The sequence below is a fragment of the Oncorhynchus keta genome, chromosome 14, assembly GCF_023373465.1.
Source record: "Oncorhynchus keta strain PuntledgeMale-10-30-2019 chromosome 14, Oket_V2, whole genome shotgun sequence".
Taxonomy (NCBI): Eukaryota; Metazoa; Chordata; class Actinopteri; order Salmoniformes; family Salmonidae; genus Oncorhynchus; species Oncorhynchus keta.
In genome coordinates, this window is record NC_068434.1 from 773,681 (window position 1) to 791,161 (window position 17,481).

General features: G+C 46.4%; 1 long non-coding RNA gene across 2 annotated transcripts; it reads right to left on the reverse strand.

Moving 5' to 3' along the window:
* Positions 1-15,591: 15,591 nt before the first annotated feature.
* Positions 15,592-17,252, reverse strand: LOC127907389 (uncharacterized). Of its 2 annotated transcripts, none has more exons than XR_008064316.1 (3): positions 17,185-17,252; positions 16,708-16,813; positions 15,592-15,964 (listed from the first exon to the last, which is right to left on the reverse strand). It is a non-coding gene; the product is annotated as an uncharacterized LOC127907389 (long non-coding RNA). The 2 variants fall into 2 exon arrangements; XR_008064315.1 differs by lacking the exon at positions 17,185-17,252 and adding an exon at positions 17,026-17,093.
* Positions 17,253-17,481: the final 229 nt, after the last annotated feature.

Consider the following 17,481-nt stretch of genomic DNA (forward strand, 5'->3'; position numbering starts at 1 on the left):
ATCACTGCATTGTCGGAACTAGAAGCACAAGCATTTCACTACACTCGCATTAACATCTGCTAACCATGTGTATGTGACAAATACAATTTGATTTGATTTGATTTGCTAGAAGGACTAGAAAGACTCATAATAGATACTAGTGAGTAGACTCATCATAGATAGATAGTGAGTAGACTAATCATAGATACTAGTGGGCAGACTCACCATAGATACTAGTGAGTAGACTCATCATACATACTAGAGTAGACTCATCATAGATAGTGAGTAGACTCATCATAGATAGTGAGTAGACTCATCATAGATAGTGAGTAGACTCATCATAGATAGATAGCGAGTAGACTCATCATAGATAGTGAGTAGACTCACCATAGATAGTGAGTAGACTCATCATAGATAGATAGCGAGTAGACTCATCATAGATAGATAGTGAGTAGACTCATCATAGATAGATAGTGAGTAGGCTCATCATAGATAGATAGTGAGTAGACTAATCATAGATAGATAGTGAGTAGACTCATCATAGATAGATAGTGAGTAGACTAATCATAGATAGATAGTGAGTAGACTCATCATAGATAGATAGTGAGTAGACTCATCATAGATAGTGAGTAGACTCATCATAGATAGATAGTGAGTAGACTCATCATAGATAGTGAGTAGGCTCATCATAGATAGATAGTGAGTAGACTCATCATAGATAGTGAGTAGGCTCATCATAGATAGATAGTGAGTAGACTCATCATAGATAGATAGTGAGTAGACTCATCATAGATAGTGAGTAGGCTCATCATAGATAGATAGTGAGTAGACTAATCATAGATAGTGAGTAGACTCATCATAGATAGATAGTGAGTAGACTCATCATAGATAGATAGTGAGTAGACTCATCATAGATAGATAGTGAGTAGGCTCATCATAGATAGATAGTGAGTAGACTAATCATAGATAGATAGTGAGTAGACTAATCATAGATAGATAGTGAGTAGACTCATCATAGATAGATAGTGAGTAGGCTCATCATAGATAGATAGTGAGTAGACTCATCATAGATAGATAGCGAGTAGACTCATCATAGATAGATAGTGAGTAGACTCATCATAGATAGATAGTGAGTAGACTAATCATAGATAGATAGTGAGTAGACTCATCATAGATAGATAGTGAGTAGACTCATCATAGATAGTGAGTAGGCTCATCATAGATAGATAGTGAGTAGACTCATCATAGATAGATAGTGAGTAGACTCATCATAGATAGTGAGTAGGCTCATCATAGATAGATAGTGAGTAGACTAATCATAGATAGTGAGTAGGCTCATCATAGATAGATAGTGAGTAGACTAATCATAGATAGTGAGTAGACTCATCATAGATAGTGAGTAGACTCACCATAGATAGTGAGTAGACTCATCATAGATAGATAGCGAGTAGACTCATCATAGATAGATAGTGAGTAGACTCATCATAGATAGATAGTGAGTAGACTAATCATAGATAGATAGTGAGTAGACTCATCATAGATAGATAGTGAGTAGACTCATCATAGATAGTGAGTAGGCTCATCATAGATAGATAGTGAGTAGACTAATCATAGATAGTGAGTAGACTCACCATAGATAGATAGTGAGTAGACTCATCATAGATAGATAGTGAGTAGACTCATCATAGATAGTGAGTAGGCTCATCATAGATAGATAGTGAGTAGACTCATCATAGATAGATAGTGAGTAGACTCATCATAGATAGTGAGTAGGCTCATCATAGATAGATAGTGAGTAGACTAATCATAGATAGATAGTGAGTAGACTCATCATAGATAGTGAGTAGACTCATCATAGATAGATAGTGAGTAGACTCATCATAGATAGTGAGTAGGCTCATCATAGATAGATAGTGAGTAGACTAATCATAGATAGATAGTGAGTAGACTCATCATAGATAGTGAGTAGACTCATCATAGATAGATAGCGAGTAGACTCATCATAGATAGATAGTGAGTAGACTCATCATAGATAGATAGTGAGTAGACTAATCATAGATAGATAGTGAGTAGACTCATCATAGATAGATAGTGAGTAGACTCATCATAGATAGATAGTGAGTAGACTCATCATAGATAGATAGTGAGTAGACTCATCATAGATAGATAGTGAGTAGACTCATCATAGATAGTGAGTAGGCTCATCATAGATAGATAGTGAGTAGACTCATCATAGATAGATAGTGAGTAGACTAATCATAGATAGATAGTGAGTAGACTCATCATAGATAGTGAGTAGGCTCATCATAGATAGATAGTGAGTAGACTAATCATAGATAGTGAGTAGGCTCATCATAGATAGATAGTGAGTAGACTAATCATAGATAGTGAGTAGGCTCATCATAGATAGATAGTGAGTAGACTAATCATAGATAGTGAGTAGACTCATCATAGACATCATATACATCTATGTGATGAGTCTAATAATTTAATCATCATCTATGACTCAGTATCTATGTGTTGTTTAACAGGGTCAGCCATAGTAGTGGTGAATTGTGTTGTTTTACAGGGTCAGCCATAGTAGTGGTGAATTGTGTTGTTTTACAGGGTCAGCCATAGTAGTGGTGAATTGTGTTGTTTTACAGGGTCAGCCATAGTAGTGGTGAATTGTGTTGTTTTACAGGGTCAGCCATAGTAGTGGTGAATTGTGTTGTTTTACAGGGTCAGCCATAGTAGTGGTGAATTGTGTTGTTTTACAGGGTCAGCCATAGTAGTGGTGAATTGTGTTGTTTAACAGGGTCAGCCATAGTAGTGGTGAATTGTGTTGTTTTACAGGGTCAGCCATAGTAGTGGTGAATTGTGTTGTTTTACAGGGTCAGCCATAGTAGTGGTGAATTGTGTTGTTTTACAGGGTCAGCCATAGTAGTGGTGAATTGTGTTGTTTAACAGGGTCAGCCATAGTAGTGGTGAATTGTGTTGTTTTACAGGGTCAGCCATAGTAGTGGTGAATTGTGTTGTTTTACAGGGTCAGCCATAGTAGTGGTGAATTGTGTTGTTTTACAGGGTCAGCCATAGTAGTGGTGAATTGTGTTGTTTTACAGGGTCAGCCATAGTAGTGGTGAATTGTGTTGTTTTACAGGGTCAGCCATAGTAGTGGTGAATTGTGTTGTTTTACAGGGTCAGCCATAGTAGTGGTGAATTGTGTTGTTTTACAGGGTCAGCCATAGTAGTGGTGAATTGTGTTGTTTTACAGGGTCAGCCATAGTAGTGGTGAATTGTGTTGTTTTACAGGGTCAGCCATAGTAGTGGTGAATTGTGTTGTTTTACAGGGTCAGCCATAGTAGTGGTGAATTGTGTTGTTTTACAGGGTCAGCCATAGTAGTGGTGAATTGTGTTGTTTTACAGGCTCAGCCATAGTAGTGGTGAATTGTGTTGTTTTACAGGGTCAGCCATAGTAGTGGTGAATTGTGTTGTTTAACAGGGTCAGGCATAGTAGTGGTGAATTGTGTTGTTTTACAGGGTCAGCCATAGTAGTGGTGAATTGTGTTGTTTTACAGGGTCAGCCATAGTAGTGGTGAATTGTGTTGTTTTACAGGGTCAGCCATAGTAGTGGTGAATTGTGTTGTTTTACAGGGTCAGCCATAGTAGTGGTGAATTGTGTTGTTTTACAGGGTCAGCCATAGTAGTGGTGAATTGTGTTGTTTTACAGGGTCAGCCATAGTAGTGGTGAATTGTGTTGTTTTACAGGGTCAGCCATAGTAGTGGTGAATTGTGTTGTTTTACAGGGTCAGCCATAGTAGTGGTGAATTGTGTTGTTTTACAGGGTCAGCCATAGTAGTGGTGAATTGTGTTGTTTAACAGGGTCAGGCATAGTAGTGGTGAATTGTGTTGTTTTACAGGGTCAGCCATAGTAGTGGTGAATTGTGTTGTTTTACAGGGTCAGCCATAGTAGTGGTGAATTGTGTTGTTTTACAGGGTCAGCCATAGTAGTGGTGAATTGTGTTGTTTAACAGGGTCAGCCATAGTAGTGGTGAATTGTGTTGTTTAACAGGGTCAGCCATAGTAGTGGTGAATTGTGTTGTTTTACAGGGTCAGCCATAGTAGTGGTGAATTGTGTTGTTTAACAGGGTCAGCCATAGTAGTGGTGAATTGTGTTGTTTTACAGGGTCAGCCATAGTAGTGGTGAATTGTGTTGTTTTACAGGGTCAGCCATAGTAGTGGTGAATTGTGTTGTTTTACAGGGTCAGCCATAGTAGTGGTGAATTGTGTTGTTTTACAGGGTCAGCCATAGTAGTGGTGAATTGTGTTGTTTAACAGGGTCAGGCATAGTAGTGGTGAATTGTGTTGTTTTACAGGGTCAGCCATAGTAGTGGTGAATTGTGTTGTTTTACAGGGTCAGCCATAGTAGTGGTGAATTGTGTTGTTTTACAGGGTCAGCCATAGTAGTGGTGAATTGTGTTGTTTAACAGGGTCAGCCATAGTAGTGGTGAATTGTGTTGTTTAACAGGGTCAGCCATAGTAGTGGTGAATTGTGTTGTTTTACAGGGTCAGCCATAGTAGTGGTGAATTGTGTTGTTTTACAGGGTCAGCCATAGTAGTGGTGAATTGTGTTGTTTTACAGGGTCAGCCATAGTAGTGGTGAATTGTGTTGTTTTACAGGGTCAGCCATAGTAGTGGTGAATTGTGTTGTTTTACAGGGTCAGCCATAGTAGTGGTGAATTGTGTTGTTTTACAGGGTCAGCCATAGTAGTGCCCGGAGCCAATTAGTGTTAAGTGCTTTGCTCGAGGGCAAAGACAGATTATCTTTACAGATACCGATAGGCTACTAACTGTACCCACTAAATAGGGGATAGAGTGCCATCTCTATGGGCCTTGGTCAAACTGTACCCACTAAATAGGGGATAGGGTGCCATCTCTATGGGCCTTGGTTAAACTGTACCCACTAAATAGGGGATAGGGTGCCATCTCTATGGGCCTTGGTCAAACTGTACCCACTAAATAGGGGATAGGGTGCCACCTCTATGAGCCTTGGTCAAACTGTACCCACTAAATAGGGGATAGGGTGCCATCTCTATGGGCCTTGGTCAAACTGTACCCACTAAATAGGGGATAGGGTGCCATCTCTATGGGCCTTGGTCAAACTGTACCCACTAAATAGGGGATAGGGTGCCATCTCTATGGGCCTTGGTCAAACTGTACCCACTAAATAGGGGATAGAGTGCCACCTCTATGGGCCTTGGTCAAACTGTACCCACTAAATAGGGGATAGGGTGCCACCTCTATGGGCCTTGGTCAAACTGTACCCACTAAATAGGGGATAGGGTGCCATCTCTATGGGCCTTGGTCAAACTGTACCCACTAAATAGGGGATAGGGTGCCACCTCTATGGGCCTTGGTCAAACTGTACCCACTAAATAGGGGATAGGGTGCCACCTCTATGGGCCTTGGTCAAACTGTACCCACTAAATAGGGGATAGGGTGCCACCTCTATGAGCCTTGGTCAAACTGTACCCACTAAATAGGGGATAGGGTGCCACCTCTATGGGCCTTGGTCAAACTGTACCCACTAAATAGGGGATAGGGTGCCACCTCTATGGGCCTTGGTCAAACTGTACCCACTAAATAGGGGATAGGGTGCCACCTCTATGAGCCTTGGTCAAACTGTACCCACTAAATAGGGGATAGGGTGCCACCTCTATGAGCCTTGGTCAAACTGTACCCACTAAATAGGGGATAGGGTGCCACCTCTATGGGCCTTGGTCAAACTGTACCCACTAAATAGGGGATAGGGTGCCACCTCTATGGGCCTTGGTCAAACTGTACCCACTAAATAGGGGATAGGGTGCCATCTCTATGGGCCTTGGTCAAACTGTACCCACTAAATAGGGGATAGGGTGCCACCTCTATGGGCCTTGGTCAAACTGTACCCACTAAATAGGGGATAGGGTGCCATCTCTATGGGCCTTGGTCAAACTGTACCCACTAAATAGGGGATAGGGTGCCACCTCTATGGGCCTTGGTCAAACTGTACCCACTAAATAGGGGATAGAGTGCCACCTCTATGGGCCTTGGTCAAACTGTACCCACTAAATAGGGGATAGGGTGCCATCTCTATGGGCCTTGGTCAAACTGTACCCACTAAATAGGGGATAGAGTGCCACCTCTATGGGCCTTGGTCAAACTGTACCCACTAAATAGGGGATAGGGTGCCATCTCTATGGGCCTTGGTCAAACTGTACCCACTAAATAGGGGATAGAGTGCCATCTCTATGAGCCTTGGTCAAACTGTACCCACTAATTAGGGGATAGGGTGCCACCTCTATGGGCCTTGGTCAAACTGTACCCACTAAATAGGGGATAGGGTGCCACCTCTATGAGCCTTGGTCAAACTGTACCCACTAAATAGGGGATAGGGTGCCACCTCTATGGGTCTTGGTCAAACTGTACCCACTAAATAGGGGATAGGGTGCCATCTCTATGGGCCTTGGTCAAACTGTACCCACTAAATAGGGGATAGGGTGCCACCTCTATGGGCCTTGGTTAAACTGTACTCACTAATAGTGGATAGGGTGCCATCTCTATGGGCCTTGGTCAAACTGTACCCACTAAATAGGGGATAGAGTGCCATCTCTATGGGCCTTGGTCAAACTGTACCCACTAAATAGGGGATAGGGTGCCACCTCTATGGGCCTTGGTCAAACTGTACCCACTAAATAGGGGATAGGGTGCCACCTCTATGGGCCTTGGTCAAACTGTACCCACTAAATAGGGGATAGGGTGCCATCTCTATGGGCCTTGGTCAAACTGTACCCACTAAATAGGGGATAGGGTGCCACCTCTATGGGCCTTGGTCAAACTGTACCCACTAAATAGGGGATAGGGTGCCACCTCTATGGGCCTTGGTCAAACTGTACCCACTAAATAGGGGATAGGGTGCCACCTCTATGGGCCTTGGTCAAACTGTACCCACTAAATAGGGGATAGGGTGCCACCTCTATGGGCCTTGGTCAAACTGTACCCACTAAATAGGGGATAGGGTGCCACCTCTATGGGCCTTGGTCAAACTGTACCCACTAAATAGGGGATAGGGTGCCACCTCTATGGGCCTTGGTCAAACTGTACCCACTAAATAGGGGATAGGGTGCCACCTCTATGGGCCTTGGTCAAACTGTACCCACTAAATAGGGATAGGGTGCCACCTCTATGGGCCTTGGTCAAACTGTACCCACTAAATCGGGATAGGGTGCCACCTCTATGGGCCTTGGTCAAACTGTACCCACTAAATAGGGATAGGGTGCCACCTCTATGGGCCTTGGTTAAACTGTACCCACTAAATAGGGGATAGGGTGCCACCTCTATGGGCCTTGGTCAAACTGTACCCACTAAATAGGGGATAGGGTGCCACCTCTATGGGCCTTGGTCAAACTGTACCCACTAAATAGGGGATAGGGTGCCATCTCTATGGGCCTTGGTCAAACTGTACCCACTAAATAGGGGATAGGGTGCCATCTCTATGAGCCTTGGTCAAACTGTATCCACTAAATAGGGGATAGGGTGCCACCTCTATGGGCCTTGGTCAAACTGTACCCACTAAATAGGGGATAGGGTGCCACCTCTATGGGCCTTGGTCAAACTGTACCCACTAAATAGGGGATAGGGTGCCATCTCTATGGGCCTTGGTCAAACTGTACCCACTAAATAGGGGATAGGGTGCCATCTCTATGTGCCTTGGTCAAACTGTACCCACTAAATAGGGGATAGGGTGCCACCTCTATGAGCCTTGGTCAAACTGTACCCACTAAATAGGGGATAGGGTGCCACCTCTATGGGCCTTGGTCAAACTGTACCCACTAAATAGGGGATAGGGTGCCATCTCTATGGGCCTTGGTCAAACTGTACCCACTAAATAGGGGATAGGGTGCCACCTCTATGAGCCTTGGTCAAACTGTACCCACTAAATAGGGGATAGGGTGCCATCTCTATGAGCCTTGGTCAAACTGTACCCACTAAATAGGGGATAGGGTGCCACCTCTATGGGCCTTGGTCAAACTGTACCCACTAAATAGGGGATAGGGTGCCACCTCTATGGGCCTTGGTTAAACTGTACCCACTAAATAGGGGATAGGGTGCCACCTCTATGGGTCTTGGTCAAACTGTACCCACTAAATAGGGGATAGGGTGCCACCTCTATGGGCCTTGGTCAAACTGTACCCACTAATAGGGGATAGGGTGCCACCTCTATGGGCCTTGGTTAAACTGTACCCACTAATTAGGGGATAGGGTGCCATCTCTATGTGCCTTGGTTAAACTGTACCCACTAATTAGGGGATAGGGTGCCACCTCTATGAGCCTTGGTTAAACTGTACCCACTAATTAGGGGATAGGGTGCCATCTCTATGTGCCTTGGTTAAACTGTACCCACTAATTAGGGGATAGGGTGCCACCTCTATGGGCCTTGGTTAAACTGTACCCACTAATTAGGGGATAGGGTGCCACCTCTATGTGCCTTGGTTAAACTGTACCCACTAATTAGGGGATAGGGTGCCACCTCTATGAGCCTTGGTTAAACTGTACCCACTAATTAGGGGATAGGGTGCCATCTCTATGTGCCTTGGTTAAACTGTACCCACTAATTAGGGGATAGGGTGCCACCTCTATGAGCCTTGGTTAAACTGTACCCACTAATTAGGGGATAGGGTGCCATCTCTATGTGCCTTGGTTAAACTGTACCCACTAATTAGGGGATAGGGTGCCACCTCTATGAGCCTTGGTTAAACTGTACCCACTAATTAGGGGATAGGGTGCCACCTCTATGAGCCTTGGTCAAACTGTACCCACTAAATAGGGGATAGGGTGCCACCTCTATGGGCCTTGGTTAAACTGTACCCACTAAATAGGGGATAGGGTGCCATCTCTATGTGCCTTGGTTAAACTGTACCCACTAATTAGGGGATAGGGTGCCACCTCTATGAGCCTTGGTCAAACTGTACCCACTAAATAGGGGATAGGGTGCCATCTCTATGGGCCTTGGTCAAACTGTACCCACTAAATAGGGGATAGGGTGCCATCTCTATGGGCCTTGGTCAAACTGTACCCACTAAATAGGGGATAGGGTGCCATCTCTATGGGCCTTGGTCAAACTGTACCCACTAAATAGGGGATAGGGTGCCATCTCTATGTGCCTTGGTTAAACTGTACCCACTAATTAGGGGATAGGGTGCCACCTCTATGAGCCTTGGTCAAACTGTACCCACTAAATAGGGGATAGGGTGCCATCTCTATGGGCCTTGGTCAAACTGTACCCACTAAATAGGGGATAGGGTGCCACCTCTATGTGCCTTGGTTAAACTGTACCCACTAAATAGGGGATAGGGTGCCACCTCTATGGGCCTTGGTCAAACTGTACCCACTAAATAGGGGATAGGGTGCCACCTCTATGGGCCTTGGTTAAACTGTACCCACTAAATAGGGGATAGGGTGCCACCTCTATGGGCCTTGGTCAAACTGTACCCACTAAATAGGGGATAGGGTGCCACCTCTATGGGCCTTGGTCAAACTGTACCCACTAAATAGGGGATAGGGTGCCACCTCTATGGGCCTTGGTTAAACTGTACCCACTAAATAGGGGATAGGGTGCCACCTCTATGGGCCTTGGTCAAACTGTACCCACTAAATAGGGGATAGGGTGCCATCTCTATGGGCCTTGGTTAAACTGTACCCACTAAATAGGGGATAGGGTGCCACCTCTATGAGCCTTGGTCAAACTGTACCCACTAAATAGGGGATAGGGTGCCACCTCTATGAGCCTTGGTCAAACTGTACCCACTAAATAGGGGATAGGGTGCCACCTCTATGAGCCTTGGTCAAACTGTACCCACTAAATAGGGGATAGGGTGCCATCTCTATGGGCCTTGGTCAAACTGTACCCACTAAATAGGGGATAGGGTGCCATCTCTATGGGCCTTGGTCAAACTGTACCCACTAAATAGGGGATAGGGTGCCATCTCTATGGGCCTTGGTTAAACTGTACCCACTAAATAGGAGATAGGGTGCCACCTCTATGGGCCTTGGTCAAACTGTACCCACTAAATAGGGGATAGGGTGCCACCTCTATGAGCCTTGGTCTAACTGTACCCACTAAATAGGGGATAGGGTGCCATCTCTATGGGCCTTGGTCAAACTGTACCCACTAAATAGGGGATAGGGTGCCACCTCTATGGGCCTTGGTCAAACTGTACCCACTAAATAGGGGATAGGGTGCCACCTCTATGGGCCTTGGTCAAACTGTACCCACTAAATAGGGGATAGGGTGCCACCTCTATGTGCCTTGGTCAAACTGTACCCACTAAATAGGGGATAGGGTGCCACCTCTATGAGCCTTGGTCAAACTGTACCCACTAAATAGGGGATAGGGTGCCACCTCTATGGGCCTTGGTCAAACTGTACCCACTAAATAGGGGATAGGGTGCCACCTCTATGAGCCTTGGTCAAACTGTACCCACTAAATAGGGGATAGGGTGCCACCTCTATGGGCCTTGGTCAAACTGTACCCACTAAATAGGGGATAGGGTGCCATCTCTATGAGCCTTGGTCAAACTGTACCCACTAAATAGGGGATAGGGTGCCATCTCTATGGGCCTTGGTCAAACTGTACCCACTAAATAGGGGATAGGGTGCCACCTCTATGTGCCTTGGTCAAACTGTACCCACTAAATAGGGGATAGGGTGCCACCTCTATGGGCCTTGGTTAAACTGTACCCACTAAATAGGGGGTAGGGTGCCACCTCTATGGGCCTTGGTCAAACTGTACCCACTAAATAGGGGATAGGGTGCCACCTCTATGAGCCTTGGTCAAACTGTGCCCACTAAATAGGGGATAGGGTGCCATCTCTATGGGCCTTGGTCAAACTGTACCCACTAAATAGGGGATAGGGTGCCACCTCTATGGGCCTTGGTCAAACTGTACCCACTAAATAGGGGATAGGGTGCCACCTCTATGAGCCTTGGTCAAACTGTACCCACTAAATAGGGGATAGGGTGCCATCTCTATGGGCCTTGGTCAAACTGTACCCACTAAATAGGGGATAGGGTGCCACCTCTATGGGCCTTGGTCAAACTGTGCCCACTAAATAGGGGATAGGGTGCCATCTCTATGGGCCTTGGTCAAACTGTACCCACTAAATAGGGGATAGGGTGCCACCTCTATGGGCCTTGGTCAAACTGTACCCACTAAATAGGGGATAGGGTGCCACCTCTATGGGCCTTGGTTAAACTGTACCCACTAAATAGGGGATAGGGTGCCATCTCTATGGGCCTTGGTCAAACTGTACCCACTAAATAGGGGATAGGGTGCCATCTCTATGGGCCTTGGTCAAACTGTACCCACTAAATAGGGGATAGGGTGCCACCTCTATGGGCCTTGGTTAAACTGTACCCACTAAATAGGGGATAGGGTGCCACCTCTATGGGCCTTGGTCAAACTGTACCCACTAAATAGGGGATAGGGTGCCACCTCTATGAGCCTTGGTTAAACTGTACCCACTAAATAGGGGATAGGGTGCCACCTCTATGGGCCTTGGTCAAACTGTGCCCACTAAATAGGGGATAGGGTGCCTGTGCCTCTATGGGCCTTGGTCAACTGTACCCACTAAATAGGGGATAGGGTGCCACCTCTATGTGCCTTGGTCAAACTGTACCCACTAAATAGGGGATAGGGTGCCATCTCTATGGGCCTTGGTCAAACTGTACCCACTAAATAGGGGATAGGGTGCCACCTCTATGGGCCTTGGTTAAACTGTACCCACTAAATAGGGGATAGGGTGCCATCTCTATGGGCCTTGGTCAAACTGTACCCACTAAATAGGGGATAGGGTGCCACCTCTATGGGCCTTGGTTAAACTGTACCCACTAAATAGGGGATAGGGTGCCATCTCTATGGGCCTTGGTCAAACTGTACCCACTAAATAGGGGATAGGGTGCCACCTCTATGGGCCTTGGTTAAACTGTACCCACTAAATAGGGGATAGGGTGCCATCTCTATGAGCCTTGGTCAAACTGTACCCACTAAATAGGGGATAGGGTGCCACCTCTATGAGCCTTGGTCAAACTGTACCCACTAAATAGGGGATAGGGTGCCACCTCTATGGGCCTTGGTTAAACTGTACCCACTAAATAGGGGATAGGGTGCCATCTCTATGAGCCTTGGTCAAACTGTACCCACTAAATAGGGGATAGGGTGCCACCTCTATGGGCCTTGGTCAAACTGTACCCACTAAATAGGGGATAGGGTGCCACCTCTATGAGCCTTGGTCAAACTGTACCCACTAAATAGGGGATAGGGTGCCATCTCTATGGGCCTTGGTCAAACTGTACCCACTAAATAGGGGATAGGGTGCCACCTCTATGGGCCTTGGTCAAACTGTACCCACTAAATAGGGGATAGGGTGCCACCTCTATGGGCCTTGGTCAAACTGTACCCACTAAATAGGGGATAGGGTGCCACCTCTATGGGCCTTGGTCAAACTGTACCCACTAAATAGGGGATAGGGTGCCACCTCTATGGGCCTTGGTCAAACTGTACCCACTAAATAGGGGATAGGGTGCCATCTCTATGGGCCTTGGTCAAACTGTACCCACTAAATAGGGGATAGGGTGCCACCTCTATGAGCCTTGGTCAAACTGTACCCACTAAATAGGGGATAGGGTGCCACCTCTATGGGCCTTGGTCAAACTGTACCCACTAAATAGGGGATAGGGTGCCATCTCTATGGGCCTTGGTCAAACTGTACCCACTAAATAGGGGATAGGGTGCCACCTCTATGAGCCTTGGTCAAACTGTACCCACTAAATAGGGATAGGGTGCCACCTCTATGGGCCTTGGTCAAACTGTACCCACTAAATAGGGGATAGGGTGCCACCTCTATGGGCCTTGGTCAAACTGTACCCACTAAATAGGGGATAGGGTGCCACCTCTATGGGCCTTGGTCAAACTGTACCCACTAAATAGGGGATAGGGTGCCACCTCTATGGGCCTTGGTCAAACTGTACCCACTAAATAGGGGATAGGGTGCCACCTCTATGGGCCTTGGTCAAACTGTACCCACTAAATAGGGGATAGAGTGCCACCTCTATGGGCCTTGGTCAAACTGTACCCACTAAATAGGGGATAGGGTGCCATCTCTATGGGCCTTGGTCAAACTGTACCCACTAAATAGGGGATAGGGTGCCACCTCTATGGGCCTTGGTCAAACTGTACCCACTAAATAGGGGATAGGGTGCCACCTCTATGGGCCTTGGTTAAACTGTACCCACTAAATAGGGGATAGGGTGCCACCTCTATGGGCCTTGGTCAAACTGTACCCACTAAATAGGGGATAGGGTGCCACCTCTATGGGCCTTGGTCAAACTGTACCCACTAAATAGGGGATAGGGTGCCACCTCTATGGGCCTTGGTCAAACTGTACCCACTAAATAGGGGATAGGGTGCCATCTCTATGAGCCTTGGTCAAACTGTACCCACTAAATAGGGGATAGGGTGCCACCTCTATGGGCCTTGGTCAAACTGTACCCACTAAATAGGGGATAGGGTGCCATCTCTATGGGCCTTGGTCAAACTGTACCCACTAAATAGGGGATAGGGTGCCATCTCTATGAGCCTTGGTCAAACTGTACCCACTAAATAGGGGATAGGGTGCCATCTCTATGAGCCTTGGTCAAACTGTACCCACTAATAGGGGATAGGGTGCCATCTCTATGGGCCTTGGTCAAACTGTACCCACTAAATAGGGGATAGGGTGCCATCTCTATGGGCCTTGGTCAAACTGTACCCACTAAATAGGGGATAGGGTGCCACCTCTATGAGCCTTGGTCAAACTGTACCCACTAAATAGGGGATAGGGTGCCATCTCTATGGGCCTTGGTCAAACTGTACCCACTAAATAGGGGATAGGGTGCCATCTCTATGGGCCTTGGTCAAACTGTACCCACTAAATAGGGGATAGGGTGCCATCTCTATGGGCCTTGGTCAAACTGTACCCACTAAATAGGGGATAGGGTGCCACCTCTATGGGCCTTGGTCAAACTGTACCCACTAAATAGGGGATAGGGTGCCACCTCTATGGGCCTTGGTCAAACTGTACCCACTAATTAGGGGATAGGGTGCCACCTCTATGGGCCTTGGTCAAACTGTACCCACTAAATAGGGGATAGGGTGCCACCTCTATGGGCCTTGGTCAAACTGTACCCACTAAATAGTGTGCTGTTTGAGACGCAGTCTAAGACCTGACATTGAGGCTTGTTCCAGACTGGTTCAGGGAAGTTCAAGTGTGACTCAAATGTCACCTGCTCTTTAGTTGACCTGCAGAGTAAAGGTCGGCTCCTCCCCAGTTGGTCTTCAGTGTACACTCCACTCTCTGGCCGCAGCTGGAGCATAATGGAAACTATTGTGATGGGTCTCTGAGTGGCTTTGAAATTAAGTCAAGTTGTGATGGGTCTCTGAGTGGCTTTGAAATTAATTCAAGTTGTGATGGGTCTCTGAGTGGCTTTGAAATTAAGTCAAGTTGTGATGGGTCTTTGAGTGTCTTTGACCTTAAGTCAAATTGGGTAAATTAGTGTGTTGAGGATATCATTGGTTCACAGAAAAAACCAAGGCCGAGATTCAATGCTTTTAAAAGGCAATGCTCCCATGTTTGAGGAAACCAAATTGACAGTAAACGCTACATATGTCGTCACAACAGGAAATGACCTGTAAATGCTGCATATGTCGTCACAACAGGAAATGACCTGTAAATGCTGCATATGTCGTCACAACAGGAAATGACCTGTAAACGCTGCATATGTCGTCACAACAGGAAATGACCTGTAAATGCTGCATATGTCGTCACAACAGGAAATGACCTGTAAATGCTGCATATGTCGTCACAACAGGAAATGACCTGTAAACGCTGCATATGTCGTCACAACAGGAAATGACCTGTAAATGCTGCATATGTCGTCACAACAGGAAATGACCTGTAAATGCTGCATATGTCGTCACAACAGGAAATGACCTGTAAACAGATCATTAGCCAAATCCACTATGGGATGGAATCCGACATGTTACCAGACACCTTGCCCTGATTAAACAGAGAATCCAGGCCCGAGTCACGGTAGCGGTGTTGTTAGGCATACAAAGATACTGGTATATTGATTGTCTATCCGTTTGATTTATCTTTGCTGTTCATTTTAGAGCATCTGATTACTACTGGTGTTGTATATAAGCGGTAAAATAGGATCGCAAAGTAAGAGACTCACAACAACACGATGACATCATCACCAGCGTCTATTATTCACATGCTTCATCATCCCAAAGAAGGCACCTAGCTGTTAGCTACTGTAATAGCTAATAGCTTCTGTACTGCATAGAGGTCACATTAGGCAGTAGTGGAAATACTTTAAAGTACTACTTTAGTCACTTTTTGGGGGGGTATCTGTACTTCACCATTTTGACAACTTTTACTTTTACTTAACTACATTCTTAAACAAAATAATATACTTTTTACTCCATACATTTTCCCTGACACCCAAAAGTTGTCGTTACGTTTTGAATGTTTAGCAGGACAAGAAAATGGTCCAATTCAAGGACTTATCAAGAGAACATCCCTGGTCCATCCCTACTGCCTCTGATCTGGAGGACTCACTAAACAGAGAACATCCCTGGTCCATCCCTACTGCCTCTGATCTGGAGGACTCACTAAACAGAGAACATCCCTGGTCCATCCCTACTGCCTCTGATCTGGAGGACTCACTAAACAGAGAACATCCCTGGTCATCCCTACTGCCTCTGATCTGGAGGACTCACTAAACAGAGAACATCCCTGGTCCATCCCTACTGCCTCTGATCTGGAGGACTCACTAAACAGAGAACATCCCTGGTCATCCCTACTGCCTCTGATCTGAAGGACTCACTAAACAGAGAACATCCCTGGTCATCCCTACTGCCTCTGATCTGGAGGACTCACTAAACAGAGAACATCCCTGGTCATCTCTACTGCCTCTGATCTGGAGGACTCACTAAACAGAGAACATCCCTGTTCCATCCCTTCCACCTCTGATCTGGAGTACTCACTAAACAGAGAACATCCCTGGTCATCCCTACTGCCTCTGATCTGGAGGACTCACTAAACAGAGAACATCCCTGGTCATCCCTACTGCCTCTGATCTGGAGGACTCACTAAACAGAGAACATTCCTGGTCATCCCTACTGCCTCTGATCTGGAGGACTCACTAAACAGAGAACATTCCTGGTCATCCCTACTGCCTCTGATCTGGAGGACTCACTAAACAGAGAACATCCCTGGTCATCCCTACTGCCTCTGATCTGGAGGACTCACTAAACAGAGAACATCCCTGGTCATCCCTACTGCCTCTGACCTGGAGGACTCACTAAACAGAGAACATCCCTGGTCATCCCTACTGCCGCTGATCTGGAGGACTCTATAAACAGAGAACATCCCTGGTCATCCCTACTGCCTCTGATCTGGAGGACTCACTAAACAGAGAACATCCCTGGTCATCCCTACTGCCTCTGATCTGGAGGACTCACTAAACAGAGAACATCCCTGGTCATCCCTACTGCCGCTGATCTGGAGGACTCTATAAACAGAGAACATCCCTGGTCATCCGTACTGCCTCTGATCTGGAGGACTCACTAAACAGAGAACATCTCTGGTCATCCCTACTGCCTCTGACCTGGAGGACTCACTAAACAGAGAACATCCCTGGTCATCCCTACTGCCTCTGATCTGGAGGACTCACTAAACAGAGAACATCCCTGGTCATCCCTACTGCCTCTGATCTGGAGGACTCACTAAACAGAGAACATCCCTGGTCATCCCTACTGCCTCTGATCTGGAGGACTCACTAAACAGAGAACATCCCTGGTCATCCCTACTGCCTCTGATCTGGAGGACTCACTAAACAGAGAACATCCCTGGTCATCCCTACTGCCTCTGATCTGGAGGACTCACTAAACAGAGAACATCCCTGGTCATCCCTACTGCCTCTGACCTGGAGGACTCACTAAACAGAGAACATCCCTGGTCATCCCTACTGCCGCTGATCTGGAGGACTCTATAAACAGAGAACATCCCTGGTCATCCCTACTGCCTCTGATCTGGAGGACTCACTAAACAGAGAACATCCCTGGTCATCCCTACTGCCTCTGACCTGGAGGACTCACTAAACAGAGAACATCCCTGGTCATCCCTACTGCCGCTGATCTGGAGGACTCTATAAACAGAGAACATCCCTGGTCATCCCTACTGCCTCTGATCTGGAGGACTCACTAAACAGAGAACATCCCTGGTCATCTAAACACAAATGCTTAGTTTGTAAATGATTTTGGAGGAAGCCCCTGGCTATCCGTTCTTTAAAAAAACACTGGTGATGTCTGGTTTGCTTAGTGGTCTGGGACCACTGGTGGTCCAAGAGGGTACTGCAGGTCATCTGCAAATTCCTTTCAAA